Raw genomic sequence first — 13,701 nt, forward strand, 5'->3', positions numbered from 1 at the left:
AATAAATAAATAAATAAATAAATAAATAAATAAATAAATAAATAAAAAAGAAATGCAAATTCTCAGACTCACAACCCCAGTCTCATTGAATCTGAAACTCTGGGGGTGGGGCTGGGTAACGAGTGTTGGAACAAGCCCCTGGGCTCTGCGGATGCGTGCTAATCGGCATGAAGTTTGGGCAGCCTCTCTGCTTTGCAGTTTCTCATCAGTCCAATCTAGCATTTGAGAAGAAACTCTATCAAACCAACGAGGACAAAGAAGAGGAGTAATGTGCAATATTTTTGAGCCTTCACACATAATAAGCACTTAACGAATGTTGGCAACTCTTATCATTATGCACGGAGTAGCACTCTGAACTGCCTTACCTGCTTTATTTCAATTAAGCCTCTCCAAACTAAATAAGGGAGGGACTACAATGTTCCCATTCTACACAGGAAGAAACTGAGGCACAGAGAAAGTATCTTGCCCTAGGTCACAGAGCTAGCAAATGTCACAGAGCTAGCAAATGCCTTATTTTGAACACAGAGTAAATTCTGGATGGAGCCTGGCCTCTGAACCACTTTCTCCTGTATCAGGGTTTGGAGAAAAGGTTGATTAAGCTCCATAGCTAATATTAAATTCAATTTGGGGCCTCCAATTCTCAATTCTGTTTTGCAGACTCTCATATGTGCTACAAATCACTTCCCTCCACCCTTAACTATTGACTCTTGTTAAAAGCCCCATTAGTCCATTAGCCCTGATATTGATGTCTCTCCCAGTTTAGACTGAACGTGGTAGCACAGTTACGTATTCGATGCAAACCCTCTGCTCCCTCTGGGGCCTCGGAGCATGCTGCTCAAAGATTCTCCAGTGACAGGAAATTCTTCGTGCAAAGGGACAATGATTGTCCCACGCAGAACCGGTGTGTCACCTCAGAATGAGAGCCGTATAGAAAGAGAATAACCACAAAGAGGAATCCACACACAAGGCAGAAGAAACAGGCTCCAAAAAGCAGCTCTCAACTCACCGGATTCAAGAGGCTATAAAGGTCAGGCCAAAATGACTGCTGAGCTGTCTGGGGAAAGGAGAGAAACAGGAACACTGTTCAGAGCCGACAAGATAAAGCAAACGAGCATTCCCTAGGCCCTGAAGAGTGAGACAGAATGAAGGACAGGGAGGCCAGGACCTCAAAACTGCCACTGCTACCGTGTCCCCCAAACCTAGGCACGAGCCAGAAAGGTGTGACAAAAGGTCCATTCATGAATTCTGTTGGGTAAAGCCAGCACGGATACACGAGTCAGGGGTCCAGCAAGAAACGGGGGTGATGAGCAGAGCTCCTCAAAGGGACCATTGACCAAGAAGTAGGCAGTCTTCCTGGATCCCCTGGGATTTCCCTGGACCAGTCTCTCCCAGCAGCTTCCCAGGGCCTCGGCACCCAAGGCTGTGCACACTTTGCTGGGCAGTTCGACACAAGGATGGAAGGGAAAGTAATAGAGTCAAAGCTATGTGACTTGATGAAGGCCGAAGGACCAGTTGTCTTTTCTACTCACATTCCTGAACAGGAAGTCATCAGTTCTTATTTCTACTAACCCAGAGAGCCAGCCCTTCTCTACCTTGCTGTCCTGCCGGAGCTCAGGTTTTTTCTGAGCCAAGCCCAGAAGTTCTCTGTATGGTCTCTGTACTTCCGTCTGGCATGCCAGTCCTCCCTCCACACTGCCTGCAGAGTGACTTAGCTAAAATACATGACCACAGTCCCTCTGCAATTGACCGGTGACTCCCCGCTGTCCACGACATGCAGTCCAGGCTCCTTGGTGGCTCTAGAAGGGCTTCCGTGGCAGCCTGTGCCTTCCTCCCCAGCTTTAGCGGTAGCCACACCTCTCCTTGCCACTTACGCTTTGCGGTCTCAAACTCCTCGTGGTTTCTAGAGTGCATACTGCTGTTTTGTGCATTTTTGCTCTCGTAGAGTCCAATTCACCCCGCTAAAATAGTTCCCACCAATTCTCTGATTCCTGGGACACATCACAGAGGGGGCAGGAAGGTCATGAGCCCAGGCACCTTCAAAAAAGCCTACAGATATTGCCCTTTGATTTATCTATGAAAAAAATTAAACGTAGACGCTCAGAGATGCAGACAGGAATGAGATGTGAAGACGTGCTTCATATAACTTTAAATTTAGGCCCATTATTGGATCAGTCTACCTGTAATGCATTATAAAGAAATTTTTTCAATAAATCTTTTCATTATTTTGTGAATTAAATAACTTTCATAAGCCTCCTTAGATTTTTTAAATTTAAAGCTCATTTTTATTATGCCAGAAACCTTCAAAAATGGCCATGACCCTCCCTTGACATCTGACACTGCTGCTGACCCGTTCTCTAACTTGTCTCCCCTAACTCCCTTCTTTCCCACATCACTTCTGTATCTATAGAGACATCTTTTGCTCTGTTTTCCCTATTAGACAATGAGCTGATTGAGATCAGATTCTCCTAGGCACCAGGCAAGCAAATTTGAGACAAATTCCAGATATTAGGATAATAATAACACAGTAATACATAACACTAATATGCACATTTCAACAAAGTGCCCTGCATCTTTCATTGGACTGTAACACATTTTAATGGACTCAAACCTCCCAGAAATCCTCTGAGATGAGAAACTGAGACCTAAGAGTCACAGTCAAGAAACGGGAGAGCCAGGATTCAAACCCAGACAATCCAGCTTCAGAACAAGTGTGCTCAGCCACTCCACCAGTGGTTCTCAAATTTCGGTGTGCATCCGAATGACCTGGAGGGCTTATTACTGAAACACAGATTGTTGGGCCCCAACCCTTGAGTCTTTAAATCAGCAGATTTATACCATGCTGTGGTGCTATGAAAAATAATGAACCAAAATGTTTAAGTTATTCCATTTACATTCCTCAATGATGATTTACTCTGATTAAATAGATAAACCATATTTCAGAAAATAAGTTTGTACCTTTTAAGAAGAAATCAGCTTTTCAGAGGATTTTGTAAAGACTAAGTTCTCATATGTAATTGGTCATTTCTCTAAAAGAGCACAGAATTTTGAGACTGATAGGTCTGGGTTCAAAAAGCCCCTATGACAAGCTCTGTGTTTGCACCTACTTTACAAGGGAAATGGGTGCAGGGAAATAAATAACCTATTCAAGTTGCTAAGCCAGCATGCACCCCTCTGGAATGGCCGCCCTAAGAATAAGGCTGAGCTCAGGGCAAAATATTCCCTGGTCGACTATCTGATCATACCAGCTCAGCCCACTGCTCCACACCCAGTTCTTTCTAGCCTTGTTTATTCCTCTCTGTAAAAGTAAAACCCTTCTCTGCCTGACCTCTGAGATGCTTGCAGACCTCATGGATGGAGCATTCTCCCCTTCGGTGGTCCCCTTACCCCATTACAATCATTTCTCCCCCATCCACCCCCACACCCACTTGCAATGATTCTTTCAAATAAAGTCTCTCCTTACCTAAATCTGGATTTCTTTTGTATGTGACACCAGTTTGGATTTGCCTAGAAATACCAAGATTTTTCACCTACCTGGAATCCTGCGTACCTGCTGAGACATAATCTCCCAACAGCATCTTCCAACAGTAAATGATCCCCCTGAATTATAATGAACAGGAGCTTCGAAGTGCTTACTTCTACCACTTCTGACTTACTGGGATGTGACTGCATCATGGTCTGTCATGTAAATCTAGGGTACATTTTCCTAAGAATGTTCTAGATCCCCACAGAGCGAGCTTCTCTGGGGGTGCCGAGGAGACACACTTGTTTAAGGAGCTGAGCTCCGATAAAGCTCTGAAAAGTGATGCAGTGTGTTCTGGAGGTGATTATGCAAGAAGCCTACCCTCTCTGGGTTAAGAGGGCATTTCAAGCTTATGTTTTCTCAGCAGTTTTGGGATGCTCGAATCTGCCCTGCAACGTCCTTGTCCTCACTACGTGGTTGACAAATATTGGGAAACTCAGCACCCGATTCCACATTCAGGCATCTCCAGTAGAAAGCACTTCCTTTTCCTGAGGTAAATATGCTCTGCCTATAACTTCCGTCCATTCGTTCATTCATCCATAATACTCCCCATCCTTTGGTTTGTGTTATGCGTTGAATTGTGTGCCCCCCCAAAATATTCTTACGTTGAAATCCTAGCCACCAGCACCTCAGAATGTGACCTTATTTGGGAATTGGCTTGTTGCAGATATAATTAGTTAAGACGAGGTCATACTGGAGTACCATGGCCCCTAATCCAATATGACTACTGTCCTTATAAAAATGGGTATTTTGGACAGACACACTCATTGGGAGAATGTCGTATGAACATAAAGGCAGAGATCAGGGTGATGCTTCTACAAGCCAAGGAACCTCAGAGATTGCTAGCAAACCACCAAAAGCTAGGAGAGAGGGAGGATATAGATTCTTCCTCACAGCCCTAATTTTAAAAGGAACCAACCTTCTCAGACTTTGAGCCTCCGAGACTATGCAACAATAAATTCTGTTGTGTAAGCCACCAGTCTGTGGTACTTTGTCCTGGCAGCTTAGCAAACTAATACAGATTGTTATTAAAGATAATAATAATGATGATAGATGCTAATATTTATTAAGTCCTTACTCTGTCCAAGAACTCTTCCTCAGTGCAATGCTATGAGGTAGGTACTTTTTTTAATCCTCATATGGTAGACAGAATAATGGGTCCCAAAAGATGTCCACATCCTCACCCCTGAAGCCTGTGAATATAAATAGGATAGATTGCATGGCAAAGGGGAATCCAGTTTGCAGATGGAATTAAGCCTCCTTATCAGCTAACTCTGAGATGGACAGATTATCCTGGATTCCTTGAGTAGGCCCAATGCAATCATAACAGTTCTTATAATTGAATAGTGAAGAGAAAAGAAAATCAGAGAGAGAACAATGTGAGAAGGGCTTGGCCTAGCATTTCTGCTTTTGAAGATGGAAGAAAAGGGCGAGAACCTGAATGGAGGTGGCCTGTAGAGGGTAGAAAAAGAGGAAATGGATTCTTTCCTAGAGCCTCCAGAAAGAATGCAGCCCTGTTGATATCTTGATTTTGGCCCAGTGAGACCCATTTTAGAGTCTGACGTCCGGCTGTAAGACAATAAATTTAGATTGGTTTATGTTGGTATATTCACAGTAGTTTGTTATGAGAACAACGAATATACCCCCGTTCCACATAAGGGATCTATGGTCTAGAGAGTCTATATAATGTGCCCAAGGCCATGCAAGTAGCACAAGATGAAGCCAAAATTGGAACTCAGGTCTCTATAACACAGAGCTTCTATTTCTACTTACCGTGATAAATTTTTTAAAAGATTTTATTTATTTATTTGACAGAGAGAGGGAGAGAGCACAAGCAGGGGGAGTGACAGGCAGAGGGAGGGGAGAGGAAGAAGCAGGCTCCCAGCTGAGCAGAGAGCCCGATGAGGGGCTTGATCCCAGGACCCTAGGATCATGACCTGAGCCGAAGGCAGACACTTAACCAACTGAGCCACCCAGACGCCTTTACCATAGTAATTTGTAAAAAAAAAAGTTCTAGTCCCTCTAGACAGCTATTCACATATTTGTAAGTAGGTATCATATCCTCCTTTAGTTTTCCCTAGAAAAAGCATAGTTTCATTAGCCAGTCTTCAGATGACAATTTCAAGTCCCCTAACCATCCTGGAAAATATGGCAGCCAAGCTGAACACAGCGCTAGTAATGCTCCAACACCACCTTTGTGCACTTCAATCCACTTTGCCAAAATGGGATTTATAACGCATAAAATTTCAGCAATATTTTTTGAGTTTTTCAAAAAATGAAGTGATGGTTTTCTTATATTGACAAATTGGCTGTGAACTTAATGTTCCTACAAAATGAGTCATTTGAATTGGAACATTAATTTCTTTGAGCAGCCGGGTCCACATTAGTCTGAGAAAAGTGCCATTGCTCTGTCCCCACACAGATCATCGCTATGAAGTCCCTAACTTGGCCGTAGTCGTAATAGTTCAGGCGTCCTTCTTGACTTCCCACCCCAGTTCTCAGATCCTGGAGGGGATCAGCCCCCTCTGGAAGAGCGTGTGGTGTGAGAGGTACCCGGCCAGCCTTGCTCCACCTGGAGAGATCAGCTGTGGCCTGAAACAGATTGAATGAGACCACGTGCTTTGTATTGGAGACAAGGTCTTCCTAAGAAAGAGTGGCTGGGAGAGTGTATCTTCAGGTGTGAAATAACCACACGACCTGTAAGAACTGCAAATGCATCATAATTAGGGAAACAGAGAGAAGAATACACCCAGCTCTCACAGTGTTTTGGTATTGGCCCATGAAAGCCAAAAGTTAACTTTTCGCAACCAGTTGTTAAAACACAGCCATTATTATAAAGTAAATTATATAAACTTACAACTTCACTGTTTATATTTTTAAAAAGGTATTAAATCCTCAAAACTCATCACTTCCTAATTATTTCACCACACTGGACTATCATCTCGGCTCTCGAGGTTGTCTTTGCTCTATCTCTATGACTGGAATACCGTACAACGGCGCACTGCGGCGCATATCTTCCCAACACCGAGTTCAGCGATGTCACACTGATAGCCCGCCCTGAGCCAAGTGGGTAGACTTACACCAAAGAAATCGGCAAACGCTATAAATGAGAGCATCCCTCTCACCCCTGGTTGGGTGTCATTTAACAGCGCACCACTTCCCATCAGGAAACCTTCCCACCTCGCATCCCCCAAACACACACAAACACTCCACCCTGCTCCCCGCGTCCAGGACTGAAGTCATCAGCCTCATCATTTCATCCAATAATTATAAAGGGCAAAGTAAACATCTCTGTAGGTTTTTTTCTTTCCTTTTAAACATTTTTTTTTTCTAGCTTGGAAGATTTTATTCACACATTTATACTTCATCTGTTTCCTCTTTAAATTTCAGAGTAGATTTGAATTTTATAATAACACAGAGTTGGCATTTAGGATATGCTGTCTCAGAAAGGAGAATTTTAAGAACTAACGCAGATACCGCAGTGTTTTGGGTGTCTTTTGGTCTCATGTATGGGATATTATGGAAAACCTTCCTGGGCACCCCTCTTCCTAAGTGACCTTTTATGTCCATTGTCCTGAAGCTCTGTCATTGAAGATATTCCAAGGTTTGCTCTAGAGTCCTAATTTCATTAACCTTACAACTTAATCAAGATTCCCCTCTTTAGCCACAAACATGCTTTTGAAAAGTTGTTGGGTTTGGCCATTTATTTGGGGTGAGTGGCAGAGAAGGAAATGGGCTCAATTATCAGGGACAAGGTATTCTTTCACTTTTCATTATTAAAATCAAATGTCACTCCACTCAGTCCCCTTCAAGAAAGAGTCACCTTACAGGGTAAGGAAGGCAAATGTAAAAAATTGAACTCCTCCCTCACCTTACTGCCGGCACATAAGTGGAACGGAGTCAAATGACGGAAGGAAGGACGGAGGAGTACGAGGCCCCTGCCAATCACGCTAGATGAGAAACCTGTGAGGACCCGTGGAGCCGAACCCTGAGTTCAGACAATTAACCTGGAGTTTACAGTCTGCTCGGAGGTCTAAGTAAGGAAGGACTAGGTAATTAGGGGATTATAACGTAGCTAACGTTCATTGAACACCCATTTTGTGCCAGACACTCTATTAGGCATTATGCATTTTGCATGTATTATCTGTCCATACATTATCTTACCAATTACCTTAACTAAATGGCCCAGAAGAGTCAATACTCCTCAGAGTGTCTTTACACACTTCCAGGAAAGAGATTTAAACAATCTGGCTAATAATGGCAAATAAACCTTAAAGAAACCAAAAACTGCTTCATGGCTCCAATAAGATGAATTTTGTGGAGATCCCAGAAAAAAAGCTGTTGAGCAAACAAAGCTGAGTTTATTAAATTTACACCAGCAGGGGAGATGACCTTGACAAAGCCTTGGGAGTTACTCCAAAAGAGAAAGTAAGGATTTTTGGATTTTAAGTCTGAACCCAAGTGGTTTAAGGCACTCTTTGAAGGCACAGAACTTACTGGGACTGAGGCAAGTCCACAGGATAATAGTTGAGGATTGGTGAGGCAACGAGGTGAGCATCATGGAACAAGTCTTGATTATTGTCCTTAATAAGTGAGCTTCTTTCTGATTTTGGAGGGAATCCCTTGTATTTTGTGATAGATTCTTGGAACTTCTCCAAAGATTTGGCCCTCTAGGGCATTGTGGAAACAAGATTCTTGGAAGGTGTTGTCTCTCTGTCCTAAAGACCAGGTAGGGCATTTCCTTTAACCTTCATGTAATCCTCTTTTTTCTTATGGCATTCCACCTCCTTAAGAAACATTAGAACACTTAAGAGTTTCTTAATCATTAGACCATTTTCCTTTGCTTTTTTTCATACAGAGATCTAGGTCTTCAGTTCCTTCCAAAACAGTCCCCACGTCGTGTGGTTGGTATTAGCTCCCCTGTATCTAGACAGCTGACAAGTCCTGGTGAATAGAGTGCACACTGCCTTCTGGCTCACTTTGGCTCCAGTAAAGAGTTATTATTCCAGGAGTGAGTTTGTAACCAAACTAACGTGAGTTCGCTCCTTGGTGAGTCACAGATACAAACAACATCAGGGAGTTGTCACACAATAAAGTCTATTTGTAACAAATTAGGAGATCACCGGGAATGACTTCCCAAGCCGTGACTCCCCGAGCGAGGGTGAATGGGTTCCTTTTGTGTGGAGTTAGAAGGAGTATTTAGGTGGAGAGGCAGCAGAAGTTTGCGCAGGCACCTTGAGGAAGCATGTCTGTACCGACATTGTATGTTATGTAAATGAGGTTGGTGCTCCTTCTGGGCAGAGATTTTGGTATTCAAATGAGGTAAAGCTAACTTGGTCACTCCACGGTCCATCTGTGCAGGGGTGAGTCAGGTGTTGAGTTCGAATGAGTCTGGGTGGTCTGGGCCCCTGGAGTTCTTGCTTCAGGGGTAGTTCATGTTTCCATCGCAGAACATTATGCCCATTGGGTCTTTTGTCAGAGTTAAGAGATAAACTAGAAAGAAGAGCTCAAGGAAAAATGTGGGACAAATGTCGGTGAGTACAAGCAGGTAGGCAGTAAAGGTTAGGTCTTGGGGTCGAGATGGTGACAAGTTGAGATCTTTTTTTTGACATATCCAGCCTGTTAATCCTTGTTTTTGTCTTATGGTCTGACATGTTAACAAACAAGGTTAACTCTGGGTTTTCTAGAGGTGTTCCTAATATATTTGTTCAGGGTATGGACTGTTCCTGGTCAGAGGTTAGGCAGTCATGGTTTACTCCTTTGGAAAAAAAAAGAAGAAAAGAAAAGAAAAGAAAAGAAAAGAAAAGAAAAGAAAAGAAAAGAAAAGAAAAGAAAAGAAAAGAAAGGAAAGGAAAAGAAAAGAAAAGAAAAGAAAAGAAAAGAAAAGAAAAGAAAAGAAAAGAAAGAGAAAGAGAGAGAAAGAAAGATAAAGAAAGAAAGAAGAGAAAAGAAAAGAGAATAAAAGGAAAGTAGCAGGACTTAAAGTATTATTACCCGGGAAGGAAATGTGTGAAGGAGTAAGTAAGAGATTTCATGAGGTAAGGCTACCTGCTAAGAAATACAGTGTCTTTTTAGTAAGCAACGAAGATTGTGTGGTGTTTCTCCCAATCCTATGAGGCCTCCAAATGTGGGGCAATGATGGCTGGAAGCCGGTGGCGTGGGCGGTGAAAGGATTCGCGGGACGAGATAGAAGTGTATGGAATACACCGCAAGGGAGCTGCGGGCAGGGCAGCAGAGGAGAGGCTCTCTGCCCCAAGGAAGTGAGTGGGGGCCATATTTAAAGGGGAAAGGTAAGGAGGTATGGCGACATATGGAATTCTCCCTTTTTTTGATAACTGTGCCTGGTTGTAAGTAGCCAGTTAGGGTCTCTGGATATTTTGAGGTGGGTCACCCAAGGGGCCTGTCTATATTCATTCGGGGGGCACTGTGGCCCTTTCTACGTTCCATCACTCAAGCCTCTGTGCCTAGAAGTGGCCTCTACAGATTGCACATCATGAGACCCCACAAGTCTGAGGAAGACCCTCAACAGAGTAGTCTTCACTACTTTAGCGGCTGGTACTATGACTCCGGGACTAGGAAGGTGGGCTTTTGCCACTGGGTGAAAAGAAAAGCTGTAGTGAGCTTTTCTCTGATAAATACTGAAAAAGGATTTCAACTCCCTCCATTTTTACCTCAGTCTGTACTTTCTAATTGACTAAGTGCTTTCCAGCTTATCTCTTAACTCAGGCAAAAGACAGGGTGGGCAAAACATCCCGTGATGGGAACGGAAACTACCCCTTCAGGCAATAGGGACGCCCTGACGCCAGCAAGACCCTGCATGATTGGCCCCAAGACGGTGATTGACCTGACCTTTACTGCTGACCTGCATGTACCCACCGACCTCTGTCCCACATTTTCCGTACATAACCTGGAAGTATTTTCAGTGCTCTGGAGACAGTCTTTGAGACGCTAGTCCACTGTCTTCCTGGTGCTGGTCTCATTGAAATAAATCCCCTTCTTGTTTCACCACCGCTTGTCTCTCTGCCTCTGGATTTTGTAAGTGGCAAGTGGCAGAAGCTGGTCTGTTTGGGACTCCAGGTGTTCTTGAACCCTTAGGCCCCAGTTACAATACCATGAAATTGAGTCAAAACAACAAAGGCTTGTCCGGATTGTTTATTTATGAATACGTAGAAAGGTTTAAGATACTTAAGTTGACCCAGGGTAAGAAGATGTTAAAAAGCTCACTTTAAATTACAAAATGTCAGCTCAAGTTTGAGTTCCCAAGGAAGAATTTTGATTACTGATAACGGTAAAATCACAAAGAGGCATAGTCATTTTAAAACAGTTGGAAACTAACCGCCTGCAGTAGTTATAAGATCCAGGCAGCCTCTCAACTGACTATGAATGAAGTCTGAACGGCCTGGGAAAGTTTGGAACGACTGTCACCTGTACGAAGTGAGAGATTTGCCCCCTTGGGATTAGTCTTGTCCTAGGTGATAAAATTTGTTTTGACAAAATTATAACATTCCTTCTAACATAAAGTCTTTACTGAGTTAAAACTGTTAAGAAGGTAAGACAAGAATTGCAGGGAAACTTAAGGCCCATAATGTCCTAAGAGGGGGGGCCTGGATGGCTCAGTTGGTAGAGCATGTGACTCTTGATCTCAGGGGTGTAAGTTCGAGCCCCACGTTGGGTGTAGAGTACTTAAAAACAAAATCTTAAAAAGAAAGAAAGAAAGAGTGAGTAGAAGTAGGAGGGCACCTCATTAAATTACTTGAAGCGTAACTGGTAAGGCATATTGTCGACTCCCAGGAAAGCTCAAGCAGGTTTAACTACCTCAATCTAACATAAGGAACTACTACAGAAAGCATAGCACAGATATAGAAGTCTAGAATATGTAACCCCACAATGAAATAGTTTTTGAGTTTAGTGTCACAGGAAAGTAAAGAACGGCTACTTTATTTATGAGTCTGATGTCCTGAGCAAATCTAATCTTCGTGCGTTGAGTTTCTTGACAGGACAGGACAGATACAAGTTGTACAAGGACCAGTATAAGTTATGATGATCTTTTTAGTAGGTTTCAACTCTTTTGCTTACTGCTTTTAGACGTTTTTATGCAAGCTTGGATAGGTTTGAATGCATCGACATGAACCTTGATGGAGTCAGCCCTCAAAATTCTTTTGGTTTAGAAATAATTTTTAGTTCATAGGAGTGCGGAACTTCATGAAGACCTTCAATCTGGTTTTGATTTAGACACAGGGATACCAATAAGTTAGTTTCCAAATTAGCTTTGGCGTGAGTCTGAGTAGGGGAATGCTTGGGACTCTCAAGAAAGACATCTTCACAGGACACTTAATCCGGCAGACCCTTCTGCATAATAGATTCTTCCAATGACATCAGCAGGTTAGTGTTACAAAGGATAAAGGAATGTTCCTTGGTTAAAGTCCAAAGGTAAAAGTTATGGGCTGGGACAGAGAGAGGGCTCAGGATTATTCGAGCTCCCACCTCTGGAGAAGTTTGTTGACCCTGAGGGAGAGGCGATATAATAACGCCAGGGCTTACGGTTGGTATTGAAGCTATCCACTACCAAAAACATTTGCAAAGCTGTCATTTAACATTTAAAGAAATTTCAACGTGTGAATTCAAGAGTAAAGAGCTCACTACATGGCTCGCCTTCCGAGCACCTTTATTGTTCACTCACTGTAATTTTTTCCTTCCTTTTTTTCACTAGAACAATTGTTTTCCAACACCTTTCCTGCTAACAACATCTACAGGCATCTTTCTCGGGAGTTTCTCTCCCATGATGCTTTTAGTAGTTTTATCTACTAAGGACATTAGTTTATTCCCATTCTTGGGTCCCTGGGGCTTTATCAAAAATTTCCCTGATGTATTAAAGATCTGGCAATGGGACTATTCCCAATTTTGGTCTTTGCTTGCGTGTTAACACCCCTATTTCTAACTTAAGGTTATTCATAAAAAGTGAGGAAAGAGCAAGGATCACATATGCTTCACCGTCTACTCTTGAAATCTATCTGCTGTTACTGGCAAGTCCATTCCTGAAGTCTCCAATGACTTCTTTTGGAAACTTCTTCATGTCAGCCAAAAAATGCAGACAATTGGGCTTTGCTTGCTTTTAGTGCCTGTCAAATGAATAATTGTGTTCTTATCAAAAGTTCCCTACTGTAATTCTGCTGGGCTCCTCCTTCTTATGTTTATTCCATGTAACGCCTCTAACCCATGCACTTTCTAATTGGTGGTATTTCACCAAGAATATTTCAAAATTATAGCAAAGCCACTTCCTGATTCCTGACTCTAGGAAACAGTAAGAGAGAATAAATGTCTGCAGTTAATAAGTATTAGTTGGAGGTTATTATTATTATTGTCATTATGGACCAAAAAAATCAATAAGCTATGTTTCTCGTCTCAAAAGGTGGGGAGGTAAGGAAGAAGTAGCGATTAATAGGCATATAATACATGATAAAATCTTGCAATACATGCTGAATTCCGAGAAGAATAGAGTTATGTACAAACTGCCATGGGATCACAGAGGGGGAAGAGATTAATTTTGCAGGTAGGATGCAGGGAGGAGGTTGGGCCTGGAAGGGTAAGGTAGAATTTCCGCAGACAGGAAAGGATATAAGAAACAATGTGTACAAAAAACATAATGGATCCTGGGAGCATTCATTCATTCATTCATTCATCCACCCAATAAATATTTATTTAGCACCTTATTGTGTCGGGCACCGTGCCAGTAATGGAAAAAAAATCCCACCATCATTCTACCTTCACGGAGCTTATCATCTAATGGAAAAGATAATAGGCAAGAAACAAATAAATATATAAGTATAAGCAGCAATAAGTACTACAAAGGAAGAAAGCAGGATAAAGAGGAAGAGGATGACAAGAGAAACCTACTTACATAGGATGGTTAGGGAAGGCTTCTAGGAAGAGTCAATATTTAAGCTCACCCCTAATGGATAAGAAGAAACACATATGCAAATACGGTGAGAAGAGAGGTCCAAGTCACAGCACAGGACGGCATACATACAGACCCTGAGGGGAGTACAGTGCATCTGGACTGTAGGGCATGGGATGTGAATGTTGAGCTATTAGGAAAAGGGTTCTAGGGGTGCCTGGGTGGCTCAGTCAGTTAAACATCTGCCTTCAGCTCAGGTCATGATCCCAGGGTCCTGGGATCGAGT

The sequence above is a fragment of the Ursus americanus genome, chromosome 17 (genome assembly GCF_024610735.1).
Source record: "Ursus americanus isolate L20-20 chromosome 17, mUrsAme1.1.p, whole genome shotgun sequence".
Lineage (NCBI taxonomy): Eukaryota > Metazoa > Chordata > Mammalia > Carnivora > Ursidae > Ursus > Ursus americanus.